We start from the raw sequence: 17,735 nt of genomic DNA on the forward strand, positions 1-17,735 counted from the left end.
AGCTAATTATTATTTCTGTCACTGAGCTGGTCTTTATTTTTTTTTTGTTCTTGCGTCACATTTGACCACAAGTAGCCCTTTTCTTCTTTAAACAGCTGGATTTCAAACTCAATTAGCGCCCGAGCACACAAATAGACACGGGGAGAGCGCGCACAAAAGGCCAGCTCACTCCACGCACAAATTGGATGTGCGCACGGGTGAGTGTGAAGCACACCTAGCACCCGCACGCTGAAGCTAATTTTCCGGAGCCGAGGCGAGTGAGGGGAATAATGAGGCTTTGATGACTTTGGAACGGGCGCCTTTCACCATGACATCATCGCCACCGACGGTGTGTAATTCGCTGAACCCTGTCAAATTAAGCGGTGCGGCGGTTCTATTTGATATGGCGCGAGGTTGACCGCAGAATCAGAGACGCGGGTCGATAAAGTTCAGGGGAAGAAGACGCTTATTTCTGCCGCGCGCGGGACTACTGGGGGCAAATCTGCAGCCGCTGCTCTTTGATGAGGCGGCGACTGACAGCGCTTTTGTCACATGGCTCCGGAATCGATTTCTTCTAACGGCAAAAAAATAAAAAAATTAAAAGAAATGTGTGTATGGCAGCTGATATTTGAAGTAGGCCTGTTCATGGTGAAAATTCTCAAACTGCAAACAACACCGATACCTTCAACTCTTCTTTTAAATTCTTATTTTGTTGCAGTTGTTCGACAAGGACGGCAGAAGTGTGTCGGAGACTTCAAAAACACTCAGAAATCAGTGGAGTGAGACGGAGCTCCTCGCTGCAGCCGTTTCTTTGGTCGGCTCGCAGAAGGCCTTTCCAGTTGCATTCGCGTCAAAAGAAAGGGACCAGATGTTGCCTATATTTGTTGCAATATGAGAAAAAGCCTATCAAAGTAAATGCAACTCTGCTCTCACATTGTGTATAAATTGCTTCTTCATCTGCAGACTCAGTGTGCATGGCATATTTGAAGTCAGTAAAAAAAAAAAAAAAAAAAAAAAAAAAGAGTAGAGGTTGCGAAAGTAAAAGCTGATGGATTTTTTATTTGAGGGGTTGCAAGATTTGTGTGTGCTTTGTACTGTGTCTGAGCAGGGCAACAGAAACAACAACACATCTACATGCAACAACTTCTGCCTGCATGGTGCCTCAAATACATGTAAAGGCACAAACAGTGACTCTGCAATGTGATTTCACAGAAAATGTTCACATTTCAGTTTAGTGCTGCACTGCTTTCAGGAAAGTGGCAAAGGTTGGATGGGAAAGGAGGGCTTAAATAGCAGCAATCAGCAGCAGGTGTGTCAACGTTCGTCCAGGTGATCAGCATTTGTGTGATCGCCCAGCCTGTGGAGAAATAAATAGAGGCAAAACACGTGTTATAGTAAAGATATATATAGTTCAAAACAAATCTGGTCTCACAATGAAATAGCACATAATGACCATGGCAGCATGTGCTGTAAACTTTAACTAATCATCAGAACGCAAATAAATGTTTGCTTTTAAAAAAAATATGAATTGAATTTATTTTTCTCAGCAGAGTGCTTTTTTTTTTTTTTTTAAGAGTTTGGATGATTTGTTATTGTTGGACTGGATCTGCCTCCATGGAAACACTGAGGGGTTTGTTTGTTTTCACCGTGAAAAAGCAGACGCTATCTGCGTTTAACAGCAGGTGGATTTGAGCTAATCTGGGCTGAGCTTTGTTTTGTTTTTCACAGAGATGTGTTGCGGTAATATCTCTGCTGCTTCTGTTTCCGATGAAGCCGCGGACGTCGCGTCCGTCGCCTCCATCGTTTTTCTGTCAGATGACCTCACAGATGCAAACAAGCGTAAAATAAATGAATAAATAAATAACAGAGCGCATCGCATCATTTGTGTAATCAGCGCTCCGGCGGTTAGTCTGTCTAATGATCCATAATGCATCAGCTAGCCTGGGACCGGAGGTCCGGGTGACGCAGCACCAAAATAAGGCAATTGAGATGGAACCTCGCATTTACATATGTTTCAAACACGCAGTGACTGGTCCCCCCCCCCCCCGACTCAGAATAATGAGGAAGACGCTGGCGGGGTTTTGATGCTTGGAGGCGTCGTCGTCAGCGCTGCATTCACCAGAAGCGGCGGGACGAATAAATCACCAACTTTGGTCTCCAAATTGCCCATCTGCGATTAGCAAGTAACGAGAGGTAATATGGAGGCTGCAGTAAACACTGCAAATTTAGTTTTTGGGGTCATTCCCCCCCGCTGCCCCACGCCTCGTTCTGCTCTGCTGCTCCTTCGCCATCCTATTCTGCTGTCCTGGGAGAGCCGGGCAATTAAAAGCAACTACTAGAGGAGACGAATGGCGGTAAATGAAGAGGTGGGGCACAAGAGTACTTGAGTGGGTTGAAGGAGGGCGAAAGGAATAAGCGGCGCAGGGTGAGAGCTTTCCCGGGCCCCCCTCACTGAGTGGGAAGAGTCTAATGAGAAGTGAGGGATGGAAGAAGAGCGGCAGGCAGAAGTTGGCTTTGCACCACAAATTCCAGCCCAGTGGAATCATGATGTCCACATTTTGGCGATGAAGCACAAGCTGCGAGGAGGCAGCGTTGACGTGCTCAGGCGGTGGTCGTGATAATTGGTGGGCGGGAGCGTGAGGGGCGGGGTTTGTCACAATGTCACCAAAGATTTGTACGATTTAGAAAATTCTAAACTTCGGGATCCAGAAAAACTTTTGACAATGCCAGATCCCGCTACATCATGTTCTGGGGAGATAATTTCAAATGTTATTTGTATCTTTTGACTTAGAAATGAGAGAAGTGTTTCTTTCTAGCTTTGAGGAATAGCCTTCATTTGAATTTAAAGAAATATTGTTGAATATAAACGTAAAAAATGCAATGTAATTCCAGTTTTTCCTTTGAAGTTTGATGTTTCCATTGGATATATCCATTTGAGAAATTCAAACTGAATGGAAGTCTCTTCAGAAAGAGGATCGGGTGTTGTTTGCTGCTAGCCCTCTAGGTGCTAGCTGAGCCCTGGCCATGTCCCAGGGCTTTGGGCAAGGCAGTAGAGGATGTGTTTGCCGAGTCAGAGGTTGCAAGGCACTGTGACGCATGACTGTCAGGGACAAAACAAAACAACAACATACAAGTGCACTGTCACCAGCGCGTGCAGACGCACTCAGCGGCCCAACAGCAGAGCCCGGGGGCTCCTTTTCCTTTTCCAGCCGTCTTTCCATTCTTTGCCGGGGATTTATTTTGCCTTTTCTCCAGGCCGCGGCGAGTCCTCCTCTCCATTTACTTTCCCCCTCGTTCAGCCGTGCCGCGCCTCCCTCTGATTTATGCATGCCGGCTTAAGAGCACCGCATCACTTCCACCTAGCCTCTAATGTGCAGCGTGTCTGCAGGCGTGCCTCCAGCTTGTAAATTCATTTGATTTGTGTGCATTCGGAGGAGTCTTTAAACCCATTAGGAAGGAGGGACCGGCGCTCTGGGACCTTTTTTTTCTTTTTTTTTTTTTGCATCCGCGTGTTTGTCCGACTGCTCATGCGGAGAAGATTTGGCGGGATGACAGGCGTGATGTTCCGCGAGGTCGTGTGCAGGGCATCGGTGTGAAGCTATTCCATCAGGGGATGATGTTGTCTCTTTAAAGTGACCTTGATTTTTTTTTTTTTTTTTTTTTGCCAAAACTGATTGAAGTGTTAAAATGATAAGATATTAAGTTCCTTGCTAACAGCTTAAAAGAGATTTGTCCCTATTTTAAGTTTTGGAATCAATCCCTGGCTACCCCATGCATTTAATAAACATGACGTTTTATATATTGGGGAATGGCAGTCTGCATCAATCGAGCTTCATATTAGGCTGCAGGATATAAGGAAGATATTTTACTCGCGAGAAGCGCGTTAGGCTCCCACTCAGGATAAATTCAAACAGCTCTTTGCTTTTGGTTTGCTGCTAATGAGGACCTTTGAGTGTTTGAGGCCGCACACACAAAGGCAAGTCCAGGAGTATGATTTTTGAAAGTGGTTTGCAGGGTGATCAAATCTCTCCCTGCCACCCTTGGCTTAGGAAACATTTCTGGGTAAAGGCTCCGTCCACTTGGCCAAACGCAACGTGGCATGTAATCGGGCTGCGATACGTGTGTTCACGACTTCCTTGCACTGTCTTGAAAAAGGTGGGACATTAGCATTTCGACGATGCTAGTGAACCATTGCGCAAAGAATAAAGGGAAGCGAAACCGAATCAAACCGGGGGAAAACGTGACAGATTACAGCTTGGAAACAAGCAACGTTTGGATAAAAAACAAAACAAAAGGGGAAATAGAAACACTGAGCAGCATGATTTGCATATAGATGGAACAGCATCACAATGTACAGACTATCACAGGCAGATTTTTATTGCTAGTTTAACTGTTTAACTGTTTCCTTTTGTCACACGAACATGTCGCAGAGGAGCCAGTTGTGCCACGTGATGGACAAAACATTACTGATTTGGAAACATGCTATATTTCTGCTAGAAAATGTTGTGGGACACTTCTTTTAGACCTGTTGCGATGCTACATGTCCTTAAGTGTACTTGGACTTTGGAGATATAGATGCCACAAGGATTCCGAGTCTGTCTGCCTCAGGTGTCAGTCTTGTTTCCTGTGCCAGCCAGGAGACGCAGGTGTAATTCTCTTTGTACCACCGTGTTCCATGCTGCTCCTCTCTCTTGTTTCGGGGCCACGATTAACTGGAAAAGTGAGCGCCGTCTCCTTTGTGGATGGCTTCTACTCAGCAGGGACGGGGGCTATATAGAATTTCATGGTACTACACGGCTAATACGATAAACTCCCTCCATTTCGGACTCTCCGGTTCCCTCAAAGGTCAGTGCTGTCAAGATGGCTTGCGGCGCCACAAAAGGCACAGATTTGCGTGTCAGTCGACTTCTGAGCCCGGCAGGGTTTCACGGTTTACTTTGCCTCCGAAGAGAGAACGCTGGCAAATCTGCTAATCCCTCAGATTTCATTTAAAAAGCACCAAAAAAAGATATTTTGGGGGGCTCGAGTCAGCATGAAAAAAAGGCGCTTACTTATTATGTGTGACTTTCTAACCTCTTGTGAACGTAAAGCTGCTAACCTCATAGTATTATTATATTTGGGTTTTTTTTTCTCTCTCTCTCTCTTTCTCGCCTTTTGTTCAGCTCCTGCGAATGTGTTTGCACTCACAAAGTGCGCCTTGTTATTCTGAGAGGGCTCCTTTTTGAGTCTGCGATCTCACTGGCAAGCGTTACGTCTTCAACGTGTGTATGATGTCTAGAGGTTCCGCCAGCCATAATAATTAGCTGCCACGTATAGGTTGAGTTGCGATACACAAAGTTGTCGGGATCAGGGTGTCGTCATGTGACTCCCAGAAAAAAGAAAATAGCCATCAAACAGATGCTCCATACAACCTGGCCTTATGGAGTAAATACACGCGAGCGTTATTTAAGTTTGTCCCCGTGTGTTAAGCTGAGAGAAAATCCCCCACAGGGTGTCTGCAGAGCTGAAGTCAGTCTTCTGTTAATAGGATCTAATTGGAAATGGCTGCTGTTAAAGAAGTTGCTTTGCTTGCTTGAACCTAATCCTGTGGAAATCCTCTGAGAAGTTAATAAGCAATATAGTGCGAGATACGTCCCCAGCGTGAAACACTCCAGTTCGGAAAACTAAGCCATTTTTTTTTTTGAAGAAGAAGAACAGTCCTGCTTTCTGCTTTCTTTGAAAATAAAAAGAAGTCTTGGGCACAAGCAAACATGACGACTTCCTTTAGTTCGACATAGTTTGCAATGTCAGTGCTGTGTTTATTAGCCAAGATGCCCTCATGTACAGTTCACGTTAGCTCTCTCTCGAGTGTGGCCAGTCAATTGACATGCAGCGTCAGTGGCCTCGTGAACAAGGCTCCTGTCAAGGCTGCAGTGGATTTAAAAAAAAAAAAAACACCTCACATTGGGCCTCCAGATGGGGGAATTCTTCTCTTCCTCTACAAGGCTCAAAAACAGGCGAGAACCAGAACCACCATGGAAACAGTGCTGACTCGTTAGAGGGTGAATTTCCACTTTGGGGTCAACTCTACCTTGAGCAAACTGCTCCTTGCGTATTCGGAAACACTGCTGTAGCCCCAACTATACTCTCCCACTGCAGTGGTCAGGCAGCAAACCTATTGGCTCATGGCCTGGCTTGAACTGGCCTCGCTGCTCAGCCCACTAGGGAATTCTCAGTGCACGTCTGGTCCTAATTAATGACCCTGCCGCAGTCTCTTATTAGATGGGGAGATGGGGGAGTGGAAGCGAGAGGGAGAGAGAAGCGGAGTCGGTTAGCGACGAGGACTATCAAATATTGATCGTATTTGCATAAATAGGCGCAGTCGTAGAAAAAAAAAGGAGTGCGAGAGCTCCGCTGGCTGGCTTTGCATTCGGCGGACAGGCGTCGCAGAGAAAAAGTGAATGAGGGGTGGATAAAAAAAAGAAATACAGCCGATAGAGCCGAGGAAATGCGACGGGTCTCCTGCAATGCGACATGGCGCACGGACTCTCAATCAAGGAATCTGGCCCCGGGGCGACGCCACCGCTGGTACACTTTTTAATTTGCCCCAATTATGGCCCAATTAGCTGGTGCATTGTAGCAAAGTAGACCGAGGACAACGGCAATTATCGTGAGTACGCTGCGGTTAGCGATGGGCCGCGCGAATTATCCGAAGCTTGCAAAACACTTATTTGTCGCAACCCCCCCATGGGCATCTGCTGGGGCCATCGGCTGAAGTAGGTGGAGGAGGGGGAAAAAATCAGAGTGTCCGGTTGGTTGCGGAGTGGAGCTTAGCCTCTAATCTGAAAAGATAAATTGGAAGCTAATTGGAATGTGTGTCAGCTAACAGGGCAGCTCAGAGCCTTTTATGCATTCAATTAGCCAATCTGCCGCAAGCCTCTTCTTTTTTTTTTGACCTGCCCAATTTATTTTTTTCCTGCCCAGTTTTTGCTTTAAGGTGCTCAGCAACTCTGCTTGATGCAGCGTCTGACTCAATGACTGTCCATTCTGTCGTCACTGGCGTTCGCTCCTTCCCCCAACAGAGTGATTCGCTGTATTGCTTTCACACCTTGAAGACCAGTTCAAATAGAAGCTTCACACTTCCTGTGCTTAATTATTCATTGTGCATGTAGTGCGTGGTATCTATGCACTCTGTAGAGTCTGAGAACCAGAATCAACTTTTGTGTTGACTTCTGGAACATGTCCAGTTCAGGTTCCCTACTTTTGGACTTCTAAATTGGGGAGAATTCAGATTTCTCGCATTTTCTTCCAGGATATTCATGGGACAGCGCAGACCTCAAGCCAGATAGCCTTCATCTCGGCTTCACTAAGTGTCTACAAGACCTGCAAGCTTGCAAAAACCTGCCAAGAATACATAAACCACTCTTGTGAATTGATTCCAACTAACCGCACTTGTAGACCCTGTCACACCGTTAACTTGAAATATCCAAGGTTCTCATATTAGCAAGACTTGAACCGGCAGCAGTCAAGAACAATGCTTACATTCATATATACGAACATGCGACCCGGAAAAAGACTACTTCCCGCCATCTGTGTCGCCTAGCAACTAGCGCTCAGCACCACAGTCTGGAAAACCATTTGTTTCTGATCTTATATTGAGATAATGTTGACATGACTACAGGAAAGCGGAAGGACTCATCCAGACGTCTTCCTTTCAGATGTAGCGCATTGAGAAGGATGTCTTGACAAGGGTTGCCCTGCTTGCATTCCAAGCTCTAAAAGCCTGGCACAAACTAATAGCACTGTGACGCCACCCTCTGCATGGTTGAGGTCATCATCAAGGAACTTCCAGAGTTCTTGGGACTATGGTCTCTTGGTATTTTCTTGCTTTTAAGGGGAAGAGCCTCACGCCCTTCACCCAGCATTGCTTGTTTCTCATCAGGGTCGAAACACAACAAGGGTGGATTGCAAAGTGGAAGTCAGTGCTATTCCCTAATTGCCTTTTTTTGTTTCAGTGGTCTGTGTTGCCTTAAATTTACCCAAAACTTCCCACAATTGTCCGTCGACGTCGGAAGAAATTGGGCAAAGACAATTTCCTGCCCCTGATTTTGAGCAAATGAATGAAGTTGCATTTTCTTTCACTGGCTGTGATTCTCTTTTTCACTCTCTTTCTCCCTTGCTGAAAGAGATCACTCAGAGGTTACTCAGTTTCGCTGTCTGGAGTATTGCAAAAGTGGGCGGCAAATTCTTAGCGGTTTGCTGGAAACTGGTGGGCAGATGAGTGCTTGCTCTGAACTCAAAGGCCCGCCGTGTCTCGTCACCTTTGCACAAACTGCGGCGTGCATATCACCTGCGCAGCTTTGTGCACATGGTCCACGCCGGCGGCAGCGGCACATGAGGGAGGGCGTCACACCCATGCGTGGGCACGGAGCACCGGGCGGAGCCGATCAGTGTCCACGCTGAGGGCTTTGTCATTGCTGACCCATATTAGATGAAAGCAGCTGGATCGGTGGCCCGCAGGGACCGCGATAGAGTTGTGTTCTAATTATCTCTGCAGCTAGCTAGCGACACATCACGCCCACGTGGACACACACACACACACACACACACACACACACACACAGACAGACACTTTTTGTGCGAATCAGTGAGAGCTAGCGGGAGCATCTGCCACGCTCCGCTTGATAAACGTCGGGGGCAAATCCTCCGTGTGGGGATGTTGGCAAGGGTAGCGCGGTCTCGTGTCCCGCGACGCATATTAAAAACCCTTCTGTGATCACGGGCCGTGCCCGTTGGCCACCGGGTGGCGATGCTACATGGCGCGGCTCTCTGTTTTTGTTGGGTGAAACATAATTACCAGGTAACGTGCTACAGCGATGTCAGGCTAAAGCTGGGGGCGGGTAGCCAGGGGGGTGTAGCTGTGCATCTACTTAAAGCCTGGATGTCTGATGTATTCAATTCAACAGGTTGACAGCTGGAGTTGCCACACAGGCTTTGCGTTGCCCACACTGGATCTCTGACTGAATGAACTCAATGGGGAACTGATGCTAAAAGTGTTTCAAATCTAAGCGCACTGGTAATTGAGGGGAAATGAATTGCGCTGCAGTCTTTTGGATTCTTTGTTAGCTTATTAGCATTTGGTAATTAGCTTCTCAGTCTGTCTGAAATGTCTTGGTGTCTGGGGTAGAATCTTCTTAAGAGTTTGAGAAAGTTTTGCACAATTTGTACACAAATCAGTGTCTATCCAAGACACTGCTGAAGCATGTTGCTGTCTGGTGTCTCCCATCTCAAAGTTATGCTAACACTTTAAATATTGATTATAATTTGACTCATTCATTTCCAATCTCCAAACGTAACCAAGAGAAAACACACAATGTTGTGTTGTTGAAAGGATTCCACACATTCTTCTACCTTCTGAGAGCAAACTAGAAGCAGCACACACCTTATTAAGCTATTAGCACCTGAACTGCAGCCTCGGCCACTTCCTTCCTTCAACACCCCTCCTCCATTGCATCTCTTCATACAATTTTGCCCGTTCTTCTTATTGTTTCTCTGTTTTTCGGTTCCCACTGCCGCCCCAGCAGTTTTGTCCAAAGGGTCACTGTAGCACAGCACTGCACATCCAGAACTGCATATATTCGGGCAGCGTGCGGGATTATGGTTATTATACGGACCAGAGCCAGGGAGGAAGGGGCTGCTTTTTTCCCATCGCAAAGTGAAGGTACCAAGGAAACATGAAAGAGCGACGGCGTTAAAGGCTTCCTGCCAGCTACAATAGTGTTCAAGCGAGCTTTGCAAGTAAGAGCCAAGCTGATGTGTCTTTTTTCTTCCCCCTGTCTTTGTTATCTCCCATGCAGAGTAAGAGTGAGTTTATTCTGCCGGCCGTTTTCCACCTGAAGACATGGAGCACCATTTTCTGACAAGACTGTGGTAAGTATAGCAATCACAGGAGTGCACGCACAGATACACGCATGCACACACGCACGCACACACGCACATCATCGCTCCATTCTCCTTGCTCGTTGTCACCTGCACCCTCAAGCGTAAATCCCACTTCTGTCATTCGCGTCCTTGAAATCCATCCCTGCCGGTAGTGTGAACATTCCCGGCGGAACCTCTCCAGGATTAACAAACGACGTGGACGACGCAGCGGCTCAAACGAAAGTGCGCGCGCTTGTGCTTGCGCGCAGGAGGGGGTCGGGAGCGGGCCGTCCTCCTCCGTCTGATCTTCAGTGGAGAGACGCATTGATTGACTCACAGTGTAACTTTGAGGCTGCCGTCTCACATCCCATGGTCAACACGGCACTCGGATTAGCTTCCGCACGAACAGAATCCGCTCTTTGTTTTTGAAGGGCGTTAGCATGATGAGGCTTCCCTGTCGCAGGGAGAGCGTAGAGTGGCGGGCAGGGAGAGAGATGTGAGAGATGAGTGCCGGATGACACTGTGGTAAATTAGAAAATCTAGCGCGGCGCTGCCGACTGATTGCGCCCGGGCCCGAAGGTTGTGCGGCTATTCTTAGCCTCGGCCTCCGTCTCGTCTTTCCCGTCTCTCTACTCTCCCGTTTCCGGAGTTCTTCCGTCACCACTGACAATCAGCGGTGCTTCTGGCCCGACGGGCTGCCTGGGAGGACGGTTACACACTCGGCTTTATCCCGTTAAATGCACACCCCGTCACCGTGCCCCGTGATTGACGTATCCAATTTTCTTTTGTTTGTTTATCCCTCTCGCCAGTTCAGCTATTTATCCACCTTCAACTGGGATTATGCTCTCTCTTCTTACGCCAAAAATAGACGTCATTCAGCGCTAATGGCTTTAAAAGAAACAAAGAGCTGAATTTTGGGTTTTTGTACGCATTCATTGCAGCTGAAGTGGAGGGAATATTTTGTCTTTGAACTGCAGGGGTCAATTAGGACTTTTTCCCCCTTTAGAAATAGTTTGCTGTGCTGTTTAAAATTATCGAGGAAGAGGAGGGTAATCATATTGCATTGTTTAAAAAAAGAGGGGAAAAAATCTTGAAATTCACAAATACTTTTTGTTTGGAGGTTTGCTGTGATCTCTCTCTCTCTCTCTCTCTCTCTCTCTCTCTCTCTCTCTCTCTCTCTCTCTCTCTCTCTCTCTCTCTCTCTCTCTCTCTCTCTCTCTCTCTCTCTCTCTCTCTCTCTCTCTCTCTCTCTCTCTCTCTCTCTCTCTCTCGATGATTTATAGACATCCTTTATCAATGTTGAAAGCAGGGCTCATCTCTTCTGAACTACTCAAGTCCCATATCGTGCAGTGGAAGGAATAAAAGTATCCGAGCTGTATGTGTGTGTGCGTGCGTGTGTGCATGAGGAAGAGGGACAGCGAGGAAGCAGAGGGAGGCAGCGAGTGTCTGAGCCGCTCACATGATTTAATCAAAGCCATCCATCACGTCCTGATAATTAGACAGCAGCACGGGCCGGCATGACCGGCGGCCGTCGCTTTTCACGGCACTTCCACTTTACACTTTCAGCGTTCGCACCTGGATCCGCGGCAACGTGCGCGGCGCTGGAGGATTAGCCACCATGGAGGTTGGGAGGGTGGCGGGTCAGAAGCGACTGGGGCGGTGGTGGAGGAATAATAATAATACTAATAAGCATAATGAGTGATAATGATCAGTAAACAAGGCCCTGGAAGGGCGCACAAACGCGGTCAAACATTGCGGGTGAGCAACGGCTTCCGCTGATTGGTCGGCTGTTTGGTGGAACCTTTAAGCTGCCTGCAGGCCAATTAAATGTGCAGAATCAGCGTCAGGCATTGAAGTCGGCGGATTACCAGGAAATTAAAAAGTGCCCCCCCATGGTGACATCTTTGTCGACTCGTCCGTGCACTACATCACAGCTTCATTTTTAGGGAACCCTTTCAATTCCAGACAGCCAGCAGTTGAATATAAGATGAAGTGGGAAAAAATATTGAAAATCCAGCCAAATGTTGAGTAAGAAATGGCCCTGCATAATTAGTTATCCCCTACATATCCCCTTTGTTTGCAGCCTTCCACAAAAAAGGCTTTAGCTCCCTGTGAAAATGATGTTTTGTGGACAGAAGCTTGTGAGGTGCCCTTGGTGACACCACATAGGGCTGCTTTCTAGAACAACTTCATTTAGTGCAAAGTCTTTGAACAGTGGAAGCAGAAAAACAAGCAGTGGACGGATTATTTTTCTCATTTCAGCAGAGATCACTGACAGGCGAGAGACACGTATTGTTGCTGAGAGTAAATTTTGACTGAATGTCACCTTTAAGTCTTCATTTATTGCTCGCCTCCATGTTTGTGTGAAAAAAAAATAATACCATGCCTATGATTTTTTATTAATAAAGGGTAGAAAAAAGCTTCAAGCTGCCTGTGTTTAATTTATTTTCTGGTCTTCTGGGCCCCCCCCCAAAAAAAGATTCATTCACAAATGACACGCTTGTCACGCAACGCATCGCAACCACAGATTAGCGCTAATCCTGCCTGGATGTCATTTTATTCATTGTGTTAGCTCATAATCAGAGCAACAATGCTGCTGCGGCTGATCCCGTTTCAATGGTGAGTGAGTGTTTATGTTAATATGACGAGGGGGAAGTCGAGATGGGGGGTCTCTCGTGGGATAAAGACTGATGAACTCCTTCCTACCACTTGGATTACAGACATGTGCTGGCACAGCTAGAAAATAATGCATTTTTTTTGTTCATCAGGGAAGTCAAAACTTCCTGTTTGTCGTTCCTGCTCTTGAATTCACGATTACGTCATTTGATTATTATTATATTTTTCTGTCTGCCACCTCCCAGCTTCTTACCCACTCAAATGCCATCAAAGGCTTGAAAGCCAATAATAAAAGGGGGTTAAAAAAGAAAAAAAAAATCACCTCCATATTTATCACCTCAGATCTGTCTCCTCGGCTGCAATCTTTCTCGCTGCATTTCATTTTGTCAGTAAAAAAAAAAAAAATAGAAAAAAAAAAAAAAAACGGCTGCTAAAGCGTGAAAAGTTGCTGCGGCGATACTGCAAAAATTGAGAGATTTCAAACGCTTTTTGCAAAAAGTGGCATGGCAGGTGTGTTTACGTGTCACTAACCTGCACTGCTGACCACAGCTCAAAGTCGGTGCTTAGGAGCCTCAGTATACACAAACCGTCTTCTGAGGATGTTTGTTCATCAGTCAATGATCAGAACCGACTCTGTCCTCATTCTTTATTCATTATTAATGTCAAACATTCAGTATTACTTGACATTTGAATTAATGGATGTGTCCTAGAAAGAATAACTTCAGTACAAGATTTGTTTAAAATGCTGCATAAGCCATTTGTCACATCAGACTATTAAAAAAAAAAAAACTTTGTTTTTGATTTCCTGGATGCTCGACTTGGAAAAAAAAAAAGATTTTTTTTTCTTGATCTTTTTTGGAGTTCAGTGTGTATTGTTGCGATGCAGAGACACTGTTAAAAGAAGAGATTGATGTTAAAAATGGCATGTTGCCGTTACGGTTGGTTACCATGGTGAGAGCAGCCTATAGCAGCCATTATGTAGAGAAAAGGCTGCAGCAGCCTTGAGTGTGTTGCGTGTCTTACATGTCAGCGATGACTTCTGGTACCCAGAGGGAAAGAGGCATGAGTAGTTCATCCTCGTGAGTTGAGTCTCATTATCAATAAACCGTCTTATCAACGGGGGAAATCATATGCGTGTTTCTTCTGAGATGAATAAATAAGAATTCCCTATAGAATCATGAAAACTTCAGACAACCAGTTGATGTTGCAGAGGTAAGATGCTACTCTGCAGGGGTGCTTGCCAACCCTAGATGCTAGCTACTAGCCGCTAGCTGACACGTTTGAGCCATTATAGTAGTTTTTGTGTTTGGTTTGTTTGTGATAAATTGTCTTTACTAACATCTTCACGGCTCCCGTCCCTGAAAAAGTTGTAAATATAGCTGAAATGTGGAAACTAGCATTAGCTGTCATCACTTCAGAGTTCTTAGAAGGTTAGCTTTGCGTCTACAGTTCCAACTAACATGGTAATTCTCCTGTTTCTTTCTCCTTGTTCCCGTTCTGTTTTGTTTTTTTAAAGAATATCAGGGATAGTACCTGGCAGTGCAGTCACCCAAACATTTTTGTTTTCACATCGCAAGCGGTGCAAATTGCCAATTTTACCAGCGCGTCTCCTTTGGTGGAGGCCAGCACACATGACTCCTGACCCGAGTTCAAATTCCAGAACTGCTGATTTCCCACCATCATCCATCCCTTCACTTTCTTTCCTGCTCTTCTCATTTCTTTTTTATCTCCTCTCCCCTGAGTGCGTCCTGACACTCCAAAGCCTCGCTCTCCTCATTAGCTCTCTTTCTCGGGTCTGCCGATGACAATAATTGGTTAGAAAAACAGCAGACAAAAGGACAGCAGGATTAAACCCCGGCTCACAGCCACACCAGCAGCGGACTCCTCCTCTCCTCTCCTCCTTCTCTCCTCCTTTCCTCCTCTTGTCCTCCACGGCAGCGTTGCTCCTCTCTCCTCCCACCTCCAACCTTCCCTGAACTGCACCTGTACTTCTGTGAGTTCAGCGCCGGCACACAAACATGGTAATTATCTCTGTTTCAACCGACTTCGACCGTTTGTAATCTTCTCAAAGAGAGGCGCCGCGGGAACGCATCTGTCTTCGTGCCGACACTGAATGTTACATTTCTGACGCCGATCACACACGCTAATAAATAAATAAATAAATAAACAAAAAAAACGCACAATGACACACACACACACACACACGGCAACTCGCATGCGATAGGAGAGGTGCGTGAAATGATAATGACATTTGATTAAACACCGTGACTAATGTGATGTCATCTTTCCCTGAAAAGCGTGAACCTGTGACAGAGTGGCAAAGAGAGGAGACGGTGGCGGAGGGGTGCGGGTGGAGGGAGGGGGGGTGTGAACAGATTGCGCGAGCGAGTGAGTGTTGAAAATTAAAAAAAAACAAAAAAAACAGTAAAGAGCAAAAATCACCCGGGCTTCTACAATGTCATTCCATCCCTCCGTCAGCCACCCCACCCATGCAAATGTTTCCTTCTACATTTGCATTTGTCCTAAAGTCACTCTGTCCACTGTTTTACCGTCCGGCCGTCCCTCCCAGATGCTTGTTTGTTTTTTTTCCGGTTGCCTGTCCCTTGTCTGTCCATCCATCCATCTCCTTTTCTATCACCGCTGCTCCCGTTCTCAGGGTGGTGCTGGTAGCCCCTCCCCCCAGTCGTCTTGGGGTGAAGGCGGCGTTACAACCGGGACAAGTTGGCACGGCAGTTCTTATCTCAGCGTGACACCGCGAGTCAAACAACTGTCAGGACAGTTTAGAGTTGCCAGGTAATGGGAAGGGTGGGGCACCTGGAGAGAATCCATACAGACACTAAAGTGATGAATCAAACTCCCACAGAAGCTATGAGAGCAAACCACTCAAGCCTTTGACCAGTTTGGGGCCTAAAGCTTCTTTGCTTTGGGCTGAAACTAAACATTTTCAGTTCAGTCTTGTTCATCGTCCACGCTCTCTTTGACAAACTGCATATCTTTATATGTCATTGTTTAAAATATCGCAATGAAGACAATCAGGTTTTGTCGTACCATTGCATTGTGACAAATTTCATTTAAGCGGCATGCGACGTGCACCTCACGCTAAGGTCCTTTCAGCTGTCCTCTTTCTGGAAAAGCATATTTGTGTGCGTCAATCCAAAGTATCTAATAGCGCATGAAGGTATATGTGTTACATAACCTTCCCATGTCAAAACGTAACCCCCCCCCACCCTATCGCCCAGAAATAACAAGTGCCAGTTGCACCCCCGACCCTCCAAGTGCACAGTTCCCACTGCAGCTCAAGACACTGGCGCTCCTCCTCCCCTGCGCCATGAATAATAGAGGGATCCCATATGTGCCGGCTTGTAAAACTAGATCACCAACTGTGGTCCCGGAGATGCTGGGCTCAGCCCGAGGCTTGGCCCTGGGCCTCGGGGGTAAAATTGGTGAGTGGAGAGGGGGCATTGGAACTGGGGGGGGAGGCTAAACCGGCATGCAGGAAGTGGAGCGGTGCGTAGCTTAGCGCTGAGTCACAGCGTCCGCCGCCCCTCCACGCTGCGCTCTGTTGTTGCGCTTGTGCGTTGATGTTCCGTTACATACTGTACGTGCAAACCTCTCAGCTCGTTTCAGGGGGGTCGTGACTCGATGCAGCCGGGTGGCAAATCGCCACTTTACACGATCTGTTGGCATCCGGCGTTCCGCTCACAGCACTTTCCCTTGAATCCGAGGAGGGTTTTTCTCACTGCTTTGGTGGCTTTCCAAGCCAACGACTGGCAAATTTTGCCGAGCTTCCACTCGGCCGGTGCCAGAATGAAAAGACAAAGCAAATCGGAGCAGCTTCTCAAAGCCAACCAGCAATAGGAAGTTAATATTATCTGCTGAGTGCTCTTCAGCAGTGGCTTCGGGGGAGAACCCGTCTTGTTCAATCAGTGGTTGATTATTTTGCACGAGGCCCTGCTGTTTGTTTGGAAACTTAACGTTTAACTTATCCTAAAGGATCAGAAGCTTCCTGAAAATGCAAAACCAAGTCCTCCAACATCGCTGTCCAAATTGTGCTCCATTGCACTGCTGAATTAAAGTCCCGGACTTCCTTCCCTAGAATCAGCAAGTGGACTCTGGCTGTTACCAAAGCCACAACAACAGTAGGAAGGCTCCTGAATCCTAAATTAATAACTACTCAATTTCTATGAGACGTGTAGCTTCTAAAATGATAATCCGTCTCAGGTAGGTTAATGAATGTGTGAACATGACTTTGTACTTCATGTTAACACTACATAAATAATATCATTTCCAAAGTGGCCTTGGAATTCTTGGCACCCTGGGTCGCGTTACGCCACCCACTTCGAGGAGGAAGGGCCATTGAAACGAGCAGGAGTTGTCAGACTTTTTGCGACCTACGAGAACAAGAGCAGCAAAGTTCTGTGAGATCATTTCTTCATCTGTTTCTCAAATCATCTACAGATTATGTCCTCACCTTCACGGTTCCAACAGTTTTCCACCATCTACAGTCAAAGGACCTCAGACAGTAAGATTGAATGAGTGTGCAGCGGCTCAATCCAACAGGGTCTGAGTGAACGTCTGGCTGTGATTGTGGTCAGAGGACAGAGACAGAGTGAGTGAGTGAGTGAGTGAGTGAGGCATCACACTGCATAATTCAGAGGGGACACTAGATTATGCACCATCTGTGTCCGCATCCCAGCGGCCCTGTCACAATTGATCCGCACCCCTCGACCTTTTCAGACACTCCATTTTTATTTATTTTTTTTATCACCCCGCCCTCTGCCTTCCTCGGACGCCTCGGCATGTCAGCGAGCAACACGACGCGTCGCGTGGGTGTTTTCTTTTTTTCCGCGCTTCCCCGACCCCGCCGCTCGCTGACCTTTCCGCCCGGACTACGCGGCGCGGGCCGGACCAGACGACCAGAGTTTTTTTTTCCGTGTCTCTGTTTTCGTTGTCGCTCAACCCGCCGAAAGGTCGAACCTTTCCGGCAGAAAGTGAGATGTAACTGGCACCAACGCACGCTCACCAAATACAGTCTGATAAGTGAGGCACAAGGCCGTGCAGAGTTTTGACTTTTTCAGTTTTTCTCTGATGAAGAATCACAAATCCAGCAATGGTTAGTTATTATTATTATTATTATTATTATTATTATTATCATCATCATCATCATCATCATCATCATTATTATTATTATTATTATTATTGTTATGGATTACAGTTTTCAGAGCAGCTCGGCATTTGAT

General features: G+C 46.6%; 1 protein-coding gene across 1 annotated transcript in view; it reads left to right on the forward strand.

The window, feature by feature from the left end:
- Positions 1–9,810: 9,810 nt before the first annotated feature.
- dlgap3 (discs, large (Drosophila) homolog-associated protein 3) overlaps positions 9,811–17,735 on the forward strand; it is a 39,743-nt gene continuing 31,818 nt past the window's right edge. Inside the window, exon 1 of the mRNA XM_076011423.1 lies at positions 9,811–9,888. The gene's annotated coding sequence lies outside the window, so the exon portion shown is untranslated. The remainder of the gene's footprint in view (positions 9,889–17,735) is intronic.

The sequence above is a fragment of the Nelusetta ayraudi genome, unplaced genomic scaffold, assembly GCF_046127955.1.
Source record: "Nelusetta ayraudi isolate G7.1 ecotype Tasmania unplaced genomic scaffold, CSIRO-AGI_Nayr_v1 ptg000135l, whole genome shotgun sequence".
NCBI classification, from domain to species: Eukaryota; Metazoa; Chordata; class Actinopteri; order Tetraodontiformes; family Monacanthidae; genus Nelusetta; species Nelusetta ayraudi.